Source organism: Lipotes vexillifer, unplaced genomic scaffold, assembly GCF_000442215.2.
Source record: "Lipotes vexillifer unplaced genomic scaffold, Lipotes_vexillifer_v1.1 scaffold86, whole genome shotgun sequence".
Taxonomy (NCBI): domain Eukaryota; kingdom Metazoa; phylum Chordata; class Mammalia; order Artiodactyla; family Lipotidae; genus Lipotes; species Lipotes vexillifer.
In genome coordinates this window covers 4,347,160-4,363,926 of record NW_006785406.1, presented here as the reverse complement: position 1 = coordinate 4,363,926, position 16,767 = coordinate 4,347,160, and the positions used below count along the sequence as shown (strand labels likewise).

The 16,767-nt window shown below is 43.2% G+C and overlaps 1 protein-coding gene across 2 annotated transcripts in view; it reads left to right on the top strand.

Moving 5' to 3' along the window:
• The window catches only part of TMEM108 (transmembrane protein 108), a 390,521-nt gene that overhangs the window by 230,563 nt on the left and 143,191 nt on the right, over positions 1-16,767 (top strand). The window lies entirely within an intron of this gene.

Here is a 16,767-nt window from a genome sequence, read left to right as displayed (position 1 = left end):
ATATCAAGCATTAAGTCATTCTATTGCCTTGGGCTTCAGTTACTGTACATAATTGCTGTAGACTTCGTTATGATAATTCTAAATTGGCATGTTAAGCACAGTCAATTTGAAAATGCGTGTCAACAACGTTATTACTCTTGGTTTTGTGGCAGAATGAAGGGGGTTCCGGTATGATCCCCTCTGGGCTCCTCATGAAGAGGGAATGGTAGGCTGTGGGATTTAGTCACATATAACCTATTACCATTCAGTGACTGTACAGCCTTTGACTTGGAATGTTTTGCATAGTTTTGCGTGTTCTTAGATAATGAGTGGTGAAAATGTGGTTTGTTTAGGTTTGGTGGTAGAATGAAGTGTTCGATCCTGATTTTCTCTGCAGGTTGTTGTGTTTTGTGTATTGTGCCACAAAGTGCCAGTTGTCATATAGGGAGTGTGTAGTGTAGTCTTTGGGATTGGATTGTCACTGAATTAATGTAAAATCCAATACCAGTTGGTGGGTTTGATGTTCAGATAGACACATTTGGGACAACAGACGTTGCTCACTCCGGGTCAAACCAAAGGCATTGAGTTGGGAAAACTTGAAATTCACCGTGCTTGTCTAATTCTTGCTGAGGTAGAGGACCTATCTTTCCTAGGCTGAGTGGCTCCTTGTTAACTTTTGCCAAGGAAATAACATGAAAATAGATTGAGATGCAAATCACCAGTCAGCCCTTAGAATTTAGCAATTCAGGTTATGTTGTGCCCCCAGTGCAAAGCACTTTATCTACAGACAGCATTCTGGTTGGGTGTTTTAATTGACTCATTTTTGCTATTGAATTCTAATCCCTGAAACACAGATCACGTCAGCCTGATTTCAGCCTGATGGAACATCACCAAGAGTTATAGGGACTCTCTCATATGCTTTCTCCATGTATTCTATAGGGTTTGTTGCCTTTTTTTTTTTTTTAATGATAAGCTTGCTTGTTAGAGAAAAGGCTTTACGGCTTGAAGAAGCAGTGTCATCAAGAAATGATTAATTCTGCCTTGATGGGATAGGGAACATTTGAAGGATAAATAGGATTTTACACACACACACACACACACACACACACACACATGCACACTCACACAGATACACCCTCAAAAGGCAAGGCAGGTTTTACAGGCAAAAGAAACAAGAAACGAAAAAGAGCATAGTAGATTTAGAAGGCAGCAGAATGTTTGTTGAATTCACCTGTGCTGATTGTATGCCCCAGAGTGTGCATAATGTTATAAGGTCATATATTATCTGAAAGGCATCAGAGAAGTATTCTGTGGTTTAGAGTCCAGTCTTATTCTATAACAAGTGCCCATCCTCCCAGGTCCAACATATTGGAAAGCTGAAGGGATTTTCCTCAAACACTATCTGGATAGCTGCAGAAACTAACCTTGTCTTAACACTTCATTGTTTGCAAGCTTGCCTAGAAACGCAAGCAAGCCAAATTAGGAGGTAGGTAGTGGCCTTCAATAAACCACACGGATTACTAGGTAGTTGATTGTGGGCTGGAGCCCAGCTTTGTACACAGCCGAAAGGGTGAAGCACTTGGGCAATAGATCAATTAGTCTGACTTCAGAGAGTGGTTTTCATAAGTTCATCTGAGATGATAGGCTGTTATTTATAGCATTTTTTTTCATGAGATGAGTTAGATATTTAGTAAAGTCCTAGATAACTTAAACTCTGGCATACATACACAAACTATCACATATGTCATTGGTCAGCCAATTGTTCACTTATGCCTGGATTAACATTGTCCACAAACAAAATGGTTTTTCAGTGTCTAAAACTGACTTGAGAACTATAGAGTCAACATGATCTTATTATGTTACTTTATGTGACTCAGCAAACTGATTTTAATTTGGAGGGGGGACAGAGTGTTCTGGTTATCTTTTGTTGCATAACAAATCACCCCAAAACTTTGTAGCTTAAAACAACAACAATCATTTATTTTGCTCATGTATCTGCAATTTGATCAGGGGTTGGCAGACCCTCTGCTCCACAGTGGCTGGGATCTGGGCTGGAATAACTCCAAGAGCTGGGGCTTTTTTCCCTCAGGTCTTTTCACAGGACAAAGTGGGGCTTCCTCACAGCAATAGTGGCCTCAGGGTGGTCATACTTTATACATGGCACCTCATGGCTTTGAGGCCTGGGAAAAACCTACAAGCCTTCTTAAGAATTAGGCTTGGAAATCCCAGAACAATAATTCAGCCACATTGTATTGGCGGAAGAAGTCACTAAGACCAACCCTGACCCAAGGGGAGAGGGATTGGACTCCACCTCTCAAAGGCAAGAGTAGTAGAAATTTGTAATCATCTTTAGTCTACCAGAGAGTATCTATTTAACAAGAAAAAAAGTCAAGCACTTCCTAGTGGACATGAGCCAGTCCATGAGGCTCATCAGAGAAACTCCTCCCTCTGGAGTGCCTACTGTGTTCCCAGACCTCTGCTGATCAGCTCACGTGCGCCATCTCACTCACTCCAGAGGTAAATGCACCAATATGAAGAAGTGTTAGCAATGAGTGAGTTACCGGCCGAGGGTGACCAGGTGGTGAGTGATGAGGTTGGAATTCATAGCCAGGTCTCTCGGACCTCTTTGTTCATGTCCATTTTTTTATCCTGCCTGGTGTCTCCACCACACACAGGAAAAATGAGCAGTGCGGCCCCTATGGCTAGACAGGGGTGGTTCTAACCCATGATGGGCAAAGTTTGCATCCTATTAGTGATGTCAGGTAAGGCTGAAAAAAAAATCCAAGCTCTTTCTGGGTCAGTACATCACAATCACCAGTCATTGAGGCTTATGTGTGCTTGAGGGATGCAGTCTTTGGCAGGCAGGGCAGTTGAGGGTTTAATATTTTACTTTTATTACAACTGACTGTCTCTGACTTTATTTTATTTCTTGGGCTTCATCCCACAGTGCAATACTGAGTATTTCATCCTGCCAGCTTTAGCCCTTTGGGAAGGTTTAACACATTTTAAACAATACCTTGGAATGACTAAGAGCTTGAGGATGAAGGTGGTGATGAGAACCTTCATGATTATGTAAAAAACAAATGCTGCATTTGTTTTTCCTTTTTAGACCTAAGTAATAAAGTAGGTGTGAAGCTAGTGCCAGGAATATCTGGGTTTTTGAGCTGCCAACCAGGGTTCAAATCCTATCCCTACCACTTAGTCGGTAGTTTATGTTAGGTAAGTTACTTACTCTCCATGTGCCTCATATATAAAATGGGATATGACCACCATGGTATATAGAAGAACTACAGTAAATGCCTGTTCCCTTATTGGGCCTTCCTGTCTGCAAGAGAAGGATACAGCCTCTCTAGGAGCTCGGCTGTAACTGACATTTGGTTCACAAAACATTTTTTTTTTTTTTTTTTTTTTATATGTGGGCCTCTCACTGTCGTGGCCCTTCCTGTTGCCGGACGCGCAAGCTCAGCGGCCACGGCTCACAGGCCCAGCCGCTACGCGGCTGGCCGGGTTTTAACGGGCATTTGGTTCAAAAAACTTTTTTTTTTTTTTTTTTTTTGCGATATGTGGGCCTCTCACTGTCGTGGCCCTTCCTGTTGCCGGACGCGCAAGCTCAGCGGCCACGGCTCACAGGCCCAGCCGCTACGCGGCTCACGGGCCCAGCCGCTATGCGGCATGTGGGATCCTCCCAGACCGGGGCACGAACCCGTATCCCCTGCATCGGCAGGCGGACTCTCAACCACTGCGCCACCAGGGAGGCCCCCCTCACAAAACATTTTTACAGAATTGTTTTTTGAATTTTATTTTTTTATATAGCAGGTTCTTATTTGTTATCTATTTTATACATATTAGTATATATATTGTCAATCCCAATCTCCCAATTCATCCCACCATCACCACCACCCACCACCCACTTTCCCCCCTTGGTGTACATATGTTTGTTCTCTACATCTGTGTCTCTACTTCGGCCTTGCAAACCAGTTCATCTGCACCATTTTTCTAGATTCCACATATATGCATTAATATATGATATTTGTTTTTCTCTTTCTGACTTACTTCACTCTGTATGACAGTCTCTAGGTCCATCCACGTCTCTACAAGTGACCCAATTTTGTTCCTTTTTATGGCTGAGTAATATTCCATTGTATATATGTGCCACATCTTCTTTATCCATTCGTCTGTCAATGACATTTTTACAGAATTTGATCCTTACAAACCTTATTAGGCAAGCAGGACATTAATTATCATTGATCTCATTGTACAGAGGAAGGAGTTGACATGATCAAGGCTGCCTTTCCCAGGCCATGTCACAATTTGTTTTAAAAGTAATAATGGAAAATAAGGAGCATCATCACAAATGCTGAAGAACATGACATTACTGGAGAGGCGCTGAGTCCTGAGTTGACAGATTTGGTCTTTGTCTGGGTGCTGTGTACTGGAAATTTTTTGTGTTACTTCATTTTTAAGAAGACCAAGACAATCCTTTTGAGCTCATGAACATAAGTTTTTATATACTAATATCTATTTAAGTCACAGTTGTTTGGATACTTACTCAGAGTTAAGGAGCAATTATGTTTAGTAAGTTAAGCATTTGCTCTACACCCAGGCATCTGTATTCTTAATTCATACTCTGTATTATTGGTACATCTTGCTTGTTGTATTATTGGTATTATTGGTATTATTGTATGCTTGTTGTATTATTGGTACATCTTGCTTGCAGTTCAGAATATACTGAACTGTGGTGACCATACAAAAAGTAATCCTTTGCTCAATCCAGAGAACTGTTCATGGGTCCCTGTTACTCAGAAGGTGGAAGAGAAAGAAAACTCCTGCTGTAGATTTGGGCCCCTAACCTGTAGAATTTAGAAGGTAAAAGTTATCACCTTTTTTGCCCTCTTTACCTGGCCCATGGGGATTGCATCTGTCTCAGACTTGAATTATTCACACACACCCCAAAATCCATATTACTCAACTCTCTAGACTCTTTCAGGCATAATGAGAAGCTGGTTGAGAATGGAGTTCATTTCTAATGGGATGATCTGCATCTCATCTCTGGAACTGGGCAGAAGCCCCTAAAAATCATTTACAGTGAGCAAAATGTCTTTGGTGCTTTTTTAGCTCTAACTAGCACTTTTTGCCAACCAGCTACCCAGTGACTTTATTCGTCCCTCCAGTCACTTCTTAAACTAGAAATATCCACATAGTAATATCTTCCACAGGGGATTAACATTTTCCTTCTCTTTTTCCTCCATGCTTATCCTTATCCCATAGTAGACCCAGAGTCCCACCATGGTACCTACCCAGACCAGCTGCCCTACTGTTGTGATCTGAAGTTCTCATGTTTTCATTAAGGTAGAAAGCAATCTGACTAAATTAATTAATGCCAAGGTATGCTTCATTGGCTAGGGAGCTTCTCCATAACTTTCAGGGATATTTGCATTTTTAAAGAAATTAATTTTACCTTCTCAAGGCAAATGCTGTGTTGGTGTCATTTTAAACCATATTGAGTATAGCAGTTTAAACAGATAAGTTTCCCAGGGCCTGTCCATTTCTCTGAATCTCCTTGAGTAAATGGTCTTGAACCTTCATTTCTCTTTCTGGCTTATCTCTTGCCTCTTTGGCCAACTTAAACCAGAAATGATCTTATTATGCCCTATTTATACCCTTATCATCACCATCCTCCTGGATTTCCATCCCTGAATAGCTAAAGTCATCTCGATTTGTTCTCTGTTTCAACCTGGATGCAGTTGGATACCAGCTCCCATGGACTCTAGCTTGTTGTGAATACATTTCTCTGCATCCACATTGTCTCTGTTCAGTGAAGGGCTTCCTGTGGTCTTGCCTGAACGCTTTTAATAGTTTTCCTTCTTGCTGCCCTAATCTCAGTCCTCCTCCTTCTGATTCACCCTAACGTTGCCACATAATAGCAGCTTGTCCTCTGCTGATGATCTCTCAATGGCTTTGCATTACCAGGAACAACAGTTCCCCTAGTGTGGTCCAAGAACCTCTCAGGATCCCTGAGACCTTTTCAGGAAGTCTGTGAGGCTCTCCTTTTCCAACTACATTATCTTTTTTTTTTTTAAGAGGTGTATTTTTTAAAATTAATTAATTTATTTATTTTGATTTTTGGCTGTGTTGGGTCTTCGTTGCCGCAGGCGGGCTTTCTCTAGTTGCAGCAAGCGGGGGCTACTCTTCGTTGCAGTGTGCGGGCTTCTTATTGCAGTGGTTTCTCTTGCTGCAGAGCACAGGCTCTAGGCGTGCGGGGTTCAGTAGTTGTGGCATGCGGACCTAGTTGCTCCGCAGCATGTGGGATCTTCCCGGACCAGGACTCGAACCCGTATCCCCTGCATTAGCAGGCGGATTCTTAACCACTGTGCCACCAGGGAAGTCCCAACTGTATTATCTTTATGGTTTATAGCCTTCAACTATGTTGCAACAGATTGAATGCAGAAGGTGATGTGAGATCCAGCTAGCTGTCTTTCATAAGCCAGATATTAAGGAGATTTACAAAAATGAAAACAATGACACCCTTCTCACTATATTTTTGTTTTAGAAATTATGGTTACATTTTATTTAAAATGTTATTTGTTAACATGTAATGAGTTTATAGTTATTTTAATGGACTAATTTTTTTGCTTCTCAGCTTTAACTTTTAGTATAGTAAATATTAGTAGATATAACCCATATGAACAAAGGCTCTTTGTGGTCCTCATTTTTTAAGAGTATAAAGAGGTCGTGAGACCAAAATATTTGAGAACCACTGTCTTCATGGTTTGTTTTTCCTGAGAAGTGAGAGGAAGTTTTCCCTGAAATTAAGGAGGGAGAGGTGGTATGAATCATAACTAACATGGAATTTATGTCCAAACAAGAACTAAATCCAGAAATGTAGGCTCTTTCCAATGTTACAGGCAGTTATAAAGATATTGCATTATGTTTGCATATGAAATGAAGAATTTTCATTTCCTCCACCACCATTGAAGGTGCTTCCCTCTCTCACTGAAGGTGCCTGGCCATAACCTCCATGTGGAGTGACACTGTGGCAGCCACAGTTAAGAGCTCAGATTCTGGATTAAGACTACTTGGGTTCAAATCCTGGTTTGCCACAAATTCTTATCTAAATGATTTTCACCTCTTTCCATACAAAACATGCCAATTGAGCATGCCTCCACTGCCAAACAGCTGTTGGACTGTCTGTCCTCCACCCCTTGCAAATCTGTCACTCCGGAGGCCTTGAAAGTAAAAGAGCATGCTCCATTTAGTAGCAAACAGCAAAGTGCTACCACCAGTGGCTATAATAATGGTAATGACATGTTTGGTCTGCAGTCTGCATTATGGAAATGGGAGGCATCCATTTCATCCGAACTGCAATTCAGTATTTTAGACTGGATTACTCTGATTGGCTTTCATCGGTGTTTCTCAAACCTTGATGTACATTAGAATCACCTGGAGAGCTTTTAACAAATCCCCTTGTCCAGACCCTCTGCAGATTAATTAGAATCTTTGGAAGAGGGGGTAGGGAGCATGGGGCCTGGGCATCAGGTGATTCTAATGTGCAAGCAGGGTTGAGAATCACTGGCTTATAGCAGTGATAAACATGCAACAGAATCACCTAGAAGGCTTGTTTAAATACAGATTGCTGGGCACTATGCCTGGAATTTCTGATTCAGTAGATCTGGGATGGGGACGATAATTTGTATTTCTAAATTTTCAGTGATGCTGAAGCTTTGGTCCAGGGACCACACTTTGAGAATCACTGTCTTAGACTAAAGAAGGGCTGTCCTGGAGCCAAAGGTGCTTTCAGCTTCCCTGCATCACTTGAGCTGCCTAGTGGTGAAATGGATCTTGGAACAAAATCAGGGTCAGTTGGGAGGGAAGAGGAGGAGAGAAGATGTCAGGAAGAAAACCAGCAGAATCACAGTGTTGCAGGGTTAGGAACTGTTAGAACTTGAAGTTTCAGTTACTCCTCAGGATACACTGGAAGTTAATTTTTACTCTGTTTTAAGAAAGGCACAAGGGCTTCCCTGGTGGCGCAGTGGTTGAGAATCTGCCTGCCAATGCAGGGGACACAGGTTCGTGCCCCGGTCCAGGAGGATCCCACATGCCACGGAGCGGCTGGGCCCATGAGCCATGGCTGCTAAGCCTGTGCGTCTGGAGCCTGTGCTCCGCAATGGGAGAGGCCACAACAGTGAGAGGTCCGCTTACGGCAAAAAAAAAAAAGGCACAAGGAACGGACTAGCTAAGGTTATAAAGACAAAACACAAGAGTGTTTTGACTTGACTCTGACTCTTCACTGCAGTGGGCCCATTTTAGAACTTGATTTTATAAGACTACTTCTTCCTCATTTCATGCTGAATAATTCTTTTGCAAATCAAGAATTTGAGGCTGGGGCTTCCCTGGTGGCGCAGTGGTTGAGAGTTCGCCTGCTGAAGCAGGGGACAGGGGTTCGTGCCCTGGTCGGGGAAGATTCCACATGCCACGGAGCGGCTAGGCCTGTGAGCCATGGCCGCTGAGCCTGCGCGTCCGGAGCCTGTGCTCCGCAACGGGAGAGGCCACAACAGTGAGAGGCCCGGGTACCGCAAAAAAAAAAAAAAAATTTGAGGCTGGATTTTCTTTTACTATGCAAAAATATGCAAATGTTGTCTTAGGGAGAACAGGTCTCTTTGGTTCTGAAGGTTAAGTCATTCACACAGAAAAATTGAGGAGGTAACACTTTGAAGTGTGATATTAACCCAGGAAGTCTGTGCATACTGGGCCCTTAAAGGTGTCATGTTGATTTAATGTCTTTCACATTTTAAGTTGTGATTTTTAAATTTGCATTAAGTCAACAACTCTCTTATGCAGAATAACCAAACATTAGTAAGGCATTTTCATTGTAAGCAATGTCAATGAAGACTGAGGAATAAAATATTTTAAAGAAACTCAATTTTATGACTTTCCCGTGTATTCCATTACATAGTTGGCAGGAACATAGGTGAGGGAAGTCATGCTCACATATAGAGCTGTTGACTTATGCAAATTTAAATGTTAACTCTTAATGAGTAAATTCAATTTTTTATGAAAGTACTTTTGCTTAAACATACGGTGGGAGAGAGCATAGAATTTGGATTTAAAGAATGTACTTTGAGCTCTCACGTCTTCTCTTAGTAGTTATGTGACTTTGCACAGAATAGGTAACCTCCCAGAGCTGCTTCATTTTCCTTAACTGCAATACACAGATGATGAGTATATCTACCTTGAGGATTGTTGTGAGAGTTAAATGATCAGGGTATAAAAACATTTTATAAGTTGTAAAATGCCTTCCAAACATGGGTTATTGTTTTACTACTGTCCTTAAATAACTTAAGTATTTCCTTAAATAACTTAAGTATTTCTTTTGTTGTTAAATTATACTATTGTTTAGTAAATCTCATTTAAAAATTTTAAAAAGGAAATGTGAAAGACAGTAGAGCATGTTCCCGCCCAGCTTCTAATTTAGTAGAACAATTATTAATGCATGTAAAACTCAACGGGGGCTATTCTAACAAAGGGTTTTCTGGCTTACCAGGATCTGATAAAATTCTGAAAATTGTTCTAAACGAGAGAAGTTGGAGCAGAATTTTTCAGATGAAGAAAAGGGATATTTTTCCCAGCAGATTCATGTTGGCTTGTAACAAATCTTCAGTGGATGTTTTCTGAACAGTTTAATCATTGCCTTTACAAATGTGATGGACACTGGAGATTCTTTAGGCTAGAATCCAAGAAGCTCCCAAAACCTAAGCCACATTGCCTTTGCCAGCTCTCCTTTCGTGTCTCCCTCTCCTGTTCACCCATTTCCCCTTCCTTTCCTTTGGTTCGTCTCCATCACCAGACTTCCTCTTCTCTTTGCTCTTCCCCTTCAGAAGTTTCTGAAATTTTCTCCTGCAGGGCATAAATCCTTTGTCTGCTGCAGGTATCCTGACAGCTCCTCAAAAGTTAATTTCTTATCTTTGATCTGGCTACACCAGCATATCACTTAGGATATCAGGGTGCCATGTGAGCTGTGGCCAGTCATATTACTCCGCCCACCCCCCCCAGCATCTTCATCAGTTTCCCCATCTATAAAAAGCTCCCTATGGCTGCCGTATCAAATTAGCACAAACCTGGTGCCTTAAAACAATAAAACTTTTTTTCTCTCACAGTTATGGGGGCCAGAAGTCTGAAATCAAGTTGTAGCAGAGGTACACTGCCCTCAAAGGCTCCAAGGGAGAATCTTTCCTTGACTCTTCTATTCTGGTGGTTCCGAGATGTTCCTTGGTTCATGGCTGCATCACTCCAAACTCTGCCTTTGTCTTCATATGGCCTTCCATCTTATCCCTGTGTCTCTCCTGTGTGTGTCTCTTGTAAGGACACTTGTCATTGGATATAGGGCCCACTTGGATCCAGCATGATCTCATCTCAAATATGCTTAACTTCATTACATCTGCAAAAATACTTTTTCCAAATAAGGTCTCATTAACGGGTTTCTGGGTTAGGACATAGATAGAACTTTTGAGGGACCACCCCTCAACCAACTAGAGCACGATATTGCTATACGTCATTGATTTGGAAATATAAGTATATTGAGCACTTAGCACAGTGCTCAGTTCAGAATATGTGCCCAGGAAGTGGTGGATGTGGGTTGAGGAGCAGGGTATGAGGAAATGGAACTAGTGAGCTTATGAGTTTATACAGCTTTTTGGAGACGTTTTCCATAAAGTGAGGGCAAGAGAGGGCTGTAGCTAGTGGTAGTTAGAGGGCTAAGTGTTTAAAAAACAAAAGCAAAAACAAACAAACAAAAACAGTGAATTGAGCTGGTGTAAAAGTTCCCAGGAAAGGTTTGCAGAAACTGAGTGCTGTAGGGCTATGAGCTTCAGGGGGTGAGAGATGCACACTGAGGGTGAGCCCCTAGGGCAGGAGCAGCTCTAGCCGTGATTCCCGTGCTGTATATAGCTGGTGCACAAGCTATGTTTCCTGACCTTGCCAATGAATGCCAGTGCTGGGTACATAATTGTGCTGTGTTTGATGAGAAGAGGCAAGAATTAGATTCCCCTGAACTGTGATGAGTGAGTCTGGTTAACACTCAGCATAAGGGCTTTAATGATTTCCCTGCAATGTTCTCTCAAAGTCAGACAACTGTCTCCCCACAGGGCAGAGCCCAGGCTCTGTGCTGGCAGCTGTGGGTCTGCTAATTGTAAGGTGGCTCAGGAGAGAGCCCAGAGCCCTCTGAGATGAAAAGATGCTACAGTTTACTTTGAAATTCCTTGGTTAGATGAAGAAATGAGAGCATACCCACTTTCCCCAAAAGCCAGAGTCCTTGAGTCACCTAGATGGGGGACCAGTATCGTGCCCCGAGTGCCTGCTAGGTCATGCCCCGGCATCCTGGGTTGCAGTGGGAGATGATGGGAAGGGAGGGTTGGAAGCTCTAGAGTGGGGCACTGGAACAGAGATGGTGATAATTAAGACTCCAGCTCTGGCCTGGAGGCCATTATGAGGCCTGGACAGCCTCCGAGGTTGGGGGAGTGCCAGTCTGAAAGAAGCCCAAGTGGCTGGGCAGCTTTCTTGTCTGAACACCTGAGGTCTCATCTAAGCAGCACTCACAAAGGAGGCTCAGACAAATATAGTCACAGTATGTCTTTGATATGTTATTGTTATTCTGACCTGTGGTAACTGCAAAATAATTGAGCTAAGAAATAAAGCATACTATTTATTTAAATAGCTTAGCCATAGGGAAAAAATGTCCCCAAAAGTTGGTCTTATATTGTTAGGACATTCAATTTCTCTTTTGGCAAGTGTCTTTGGTCAGGCTCCCTGGAAGCAGACCTTGACTCCTAAGAAGTGACTTGTTGGGAAACATTCCCAGGAAACCAACAGGGGTGTAGGGAGTGGGCCTGGAAAGGGAAGGAGGCCCCACCAGGGTGCTGTATCCAACAAAGCCCCACAGAGGCTGGCTTGGGCTTAGTTTCTCCTGTGAACTCTGGTAAGAGTGCAGGTCACACCTTGGCCTTGTCCCCATCATGGGTGACAGAGCTGGAGCATCCTATTCCCTGATTGGTGGGTCAGTGCATGTGCCAGGCACCGTTTAAGCACTTTAAATTAGTGACATGCATGTTATCACATTTAACACACTGAGACACACAAAGCATTTGGAACAGAGCTGTAAATTTTGGATTGTTATTATTTCACCACCATTATCACCCCTTCCCCTACTCCTCCCGTTTCTCTGGAGTTAAAGTAAAACTTCATCTCTCTCTTTTTTTTTTTTTTAAACAAGATGGCTAGATTTAGCTTTTATTTATTTTATTTTTATTTATTTATTTTTATTTTCTATTTTTTGGGGGGAGGGATACGAGGGCCTCTCACTGCTGTGGCCCTTCCCGTGGCGGAGCACAGGCTCCAGACGCGCAGGGTCAGCGGCCATGGCTCACGGGCCCAGCCGCTCCGCGGCATGTGGGATCTTCCCGGACTGGGGCACGAACCCTTGTCCCCTGCATCGGCAGGTGGACTCTCAACCACTGCGCCACCAGGGAAGCCCCATCTCTCTTTTATCTCTAGGACCTTGTTCTCATTCTTATGCACCATATTACAAATGCAAACTATTACATCTCTGTCCTTTCCCCTACGAGTCCTCCTGCTAAGTCTCCTTCTTTGAGAACCTGTCTGGAGGCCCAGCTGAGGGCTGGAGGTGACTGGCGAAGGGCTGGTGATGCAGGTGCCCGTGGTTAGAGGTGTAATCGAAATCCCCCTGGATGTGGCCCCATGGGCTTCTCCTGTGCATTATTAAATTGGGATGATAAATGAGAGGGACCAGGTATTTTAATCTTTCCCTGGAGATGTGGCTCTTACACATGTGGTCTCCTTGGGAATGTTTTCCCATAGGTGGAACTTTGGCAAGAGTCATTGCCAGTCTGAGGATCCAGATTTCCCTAATCAACGGATGCTTCAAAAATATAAAGTTCTAAAAACTAGGAAATTATTTATAGACTTCTGAGAGAATTGTAGTATAATTATAAAGGAAGGAGGGCAGTCTTTATGCAGAACGTCTAATTGTTCTTGTGAGGAAGCTGATCCAGGTTTTAGAGAAAAACTTGTGTGTGTACACCAGGGAATTTAGAAGTTTACCTTCTGATGCTACATGAAAATGAGTTGGCTTGATGTCAAATACATTTCATTTTCTTTAAAAAAAAAAAGGAGGAGGAGAGGAAGAGAAAGAGGAGGCATCAGATAAGCAATTGCTAAATCTAGAAAGAAATTAGCAGTCAGGATGTTTCCACTTGCTTCCTTTTTCTTCCATTTTCCACGACAAGATTTTATTCCCTGGAATATATAGAAGAATCATAAAAGCATATACTTTCAGAGCTGAATGGAAGATCCTTTAGTAATTGTCACCCCATTTGACAGATGAAGCAGTGGATGCCATCCTGAGAGGATAAGTAACTTATCCAAGATGCAAGCCTGGTTGATGTAAGGGCAGAGGCTCAAACATGGGTCCACGGAGCCAGGTGCAGTGCTCACTCCAGGCTCTCCTTCCACCACCTTCCACCTTGCCTTGTGCTCCAGTCACACTGATTTTCTCTTCCTTCCTCAAGTATTCCAACAACCTGGCATGACTGGCTCCCTGCTGCTTGGGGCGTGGCCCCCTGACCTCCTCCCAGCAGCTTCCTCTCCACCCAGGCTCTCTCCATCAGGTTACCCTGGTTTAAGTCTTGCATAGCACATGGAGCCATCTGACATTTTCTTTGCCTTGTTTTTTGCATTGCCTACCTCTCTCCTTGGAATGTCAGCTACAAGCCAACATGCTGTATTCCCAGCATTGAACAGTGCCTAGCTCATGAAAGTCCCCCAACAAAAATGGCATTAAAACAGAATGAACTGGACAGAGGACCAATGGGCAGGTTTCTTGGGTGGTTCATATTGTCAGGTGAGACCCATGTTGAAAGGGGGTGGAGTTATGGTCTAGATTAGTACTGTCTGATAGACATAGAGAATGTAAGTCACAATTTTATATTTTCCAGTAGCCACATTAGAAAAAGTGGGAAGAAATAGGTGAAATTAATTTTAGTAATGTATTTTATTTAACCCAGTATATCTAAAATATTATCATTTCAACATGTAATCAATATTTTATAAATTATTAGTGAAGTATTTTGCTTGCTTGCTTTCATACCGGGTCTTTGAAACCCCATATATAATTTACTTACAGCACATCTCAATTTGGACACTGAATTTTCATCAGAAATACTTGATTGGCATTTAGATATCATAAAATATATAGTTGAAAACTTAGATTCACATACTTAAAAACTTTTCTAACAATTGAATTTGTTATCAGTTTTTAAGTTTAGTTAAAAATGAATAAAACTTTAAAATTCAGGTCCTCAGTCACTAGCAACATTTCAAGCACACAGTGCCACACGTGGCTCATGGCTGCGTGAGTCTGTATCGGTGACATCTGGCTGTTGGTTTTGAAGTTCCTCTGCCCTTCCTGCCCTCCATCAGCCCCGTGGTACGGAGCCTGGTGGGTGGAGCCCTCTGAGGCAGAACACCAGGGCCTTGGTCCAGGATAAATGACTGTGCCTCTAGCCCATCAGTCTCTGGCCATGATGTTAAGAGATAGGAGTTAGTAAATCCCTTTAAGTAAAGTTGTTTTATTTTGAGTTGTTCTGGAAGAAGGGCAAGGTCAGGGGATTCTCACACTGCCCACAGAGAACGTGTACTCCAGGGTTGAACACAAAGCACACATGTGAGCCTCTCTCGAAGTGGGTAGCATCAGGCTCTTGGAGCTCCTTGGGGCTTAGAAAACAGAGAACATCACATAAAGCAGAGGGTCTGACTCTCGAGCAACCCTGCTTGGGTAGCTGTGACAGTGAGCCATGGGAGCATTGAGAGTTTATCTGTCCAGGAAGGCTTCTTTCCTCACATCCTCCGCAAGGCCCTGAACTAATGAGCATCCCTCCTCCAAAGCATGCTTTGAGATCCTCAGCCCCTCTGTATCCATCTCATCCTGACCTCTGCTGCTATCCTGGCCTGGCAGCCCTGTGTCTCCCTCAGTTCCCAAGGAGCTTAATGATACAGGGGCAGACGAGTTATTTCTCACAGCTTTCCTACACTTGTCCAGGAGGCCTGGGTATCATGCCGTGAGCTGATTCCACCAGCAACCCCAAAGGAAACTTTCATGGTGCATGCATCCCTTGGGAGAACAGGGTCATCAGATGTCACGGGCTTCTGTCATGGCTCTAAGTTAATTGCGAAGTGACTCTTCTTCTCTGCTAAGAACATTAGCAGAGTAACTCTAATTGAGATATCCAGAGCACAGATGTCCAGATAGGCAAGGGGCCTGATGAGCAGACAAAGGCTAAAGTTTGTCTTGAGGAAAACTATCTCACATAAATTCTTAAATCACAAACAGTTTTCAGGTAGAGCTCTTTCCAAATGAATGAGCTATCAAGAATGGAATTTTTAGGGGCTTCCCTGGTGGCGCAGTGGTTGAGAGTCCACTTGCCCAGTATACATCTGCTTAATTGTTTCTTGAGTTAGATTTGCCTTCATCCAGCCCTCAGAGGATACTACACCCATCCTTGTGTGGTTGCTGATGGGGCTACCAGCTGATGAGAGGTGTTTCAGGGTGCTGCAGGTCCTCCTCATCCAGTTGTTTATTCTGGGTACCAGATGGACCTGGGAGGGTCGAGGTGGAAAAGGTCACATAGGAAGCATGCATAAATGTGACATGACATCGCCCTCGTGGTGCCAAGTGAAACATTAACAATTTGTATTGAGTCTGATATTCTAGTTATGGCACTTAAGCCTCGTTCAAGCTGATGTGATAAGAGGAAGAGATTGTAATGGAACAGCCCCACTGTGCACTGGAGAGTGACAAGGGATTCAGGAAGTAAATAAATATGGTAAATTATTGGGCTGCATCAGAGCAGCTAAGGGCAGGGAATGTTAGCCCTTAAACGGTTTCTCTCACATATGGTTAATTACAGAAAAGCTTTGAAGGAGTTGTAGAGGAAAAACCAGAGTAGGGAATACTCTGAGCAGGAAGGATGTGAACTGACGTTTTACTGCCACCTCCTGCATCCTACAGCAGCCATCGCTCCCCCACCTTCCCTGCTGCTGTCCCAGGGGCTCACTTGCGGTCTCCTCACCCAGTGAGCTCCCATCAGCATCTCCCCCTAGGGAACTGGATTCTGTTTTCCATAAGTCCTCGGCACTGAGGGCCTGCCCCAACAGACTGGTCATTCAGCACTGTGACAGGGAACTCGACTTGGCCTGGATTCTCTGGGTGTTCCTAAACTCCACAGCTGAGCTCTCATGGCCTGTCCAGGGTGAGGTCAGATATGACACATCTGTTGGACTTCCCACGTTGTCAACAGCAACACTGTCTCTAGCTGCTTGGTTTTCTCCAGCTCCTCCTCCTGCCAAGTCTTGGCTCTTTTTTCACATCCTCACTGGTTCATTGCTGAGGGACTACCGTGCCTTACTGCCAAGCGTATCCAACATAGTTTATTTTCCTTCAGCATTTAGAGTATTTCAAGAGAAAAAAATGCAAGATATGGTTGTGGGACCAGTGAAATAATCTATTTTGCCTTTTGTTTCCCCAGAAGGATGATACAGTCCAGTGAGGAGAAGGGAGATGATAAAAATATTTTGAAGAAGCTTAGAATCCCAGAGTAATAAAGAATGAAGAAATGCAGATAATAGACAGAGTACAAGGAATTAGAAAAGTGGTCATAGTTGAGTCCAGAGTTACTATGAAGATATGAAATGAGATCAGGGTGGTGGAAGGCTAGGGAA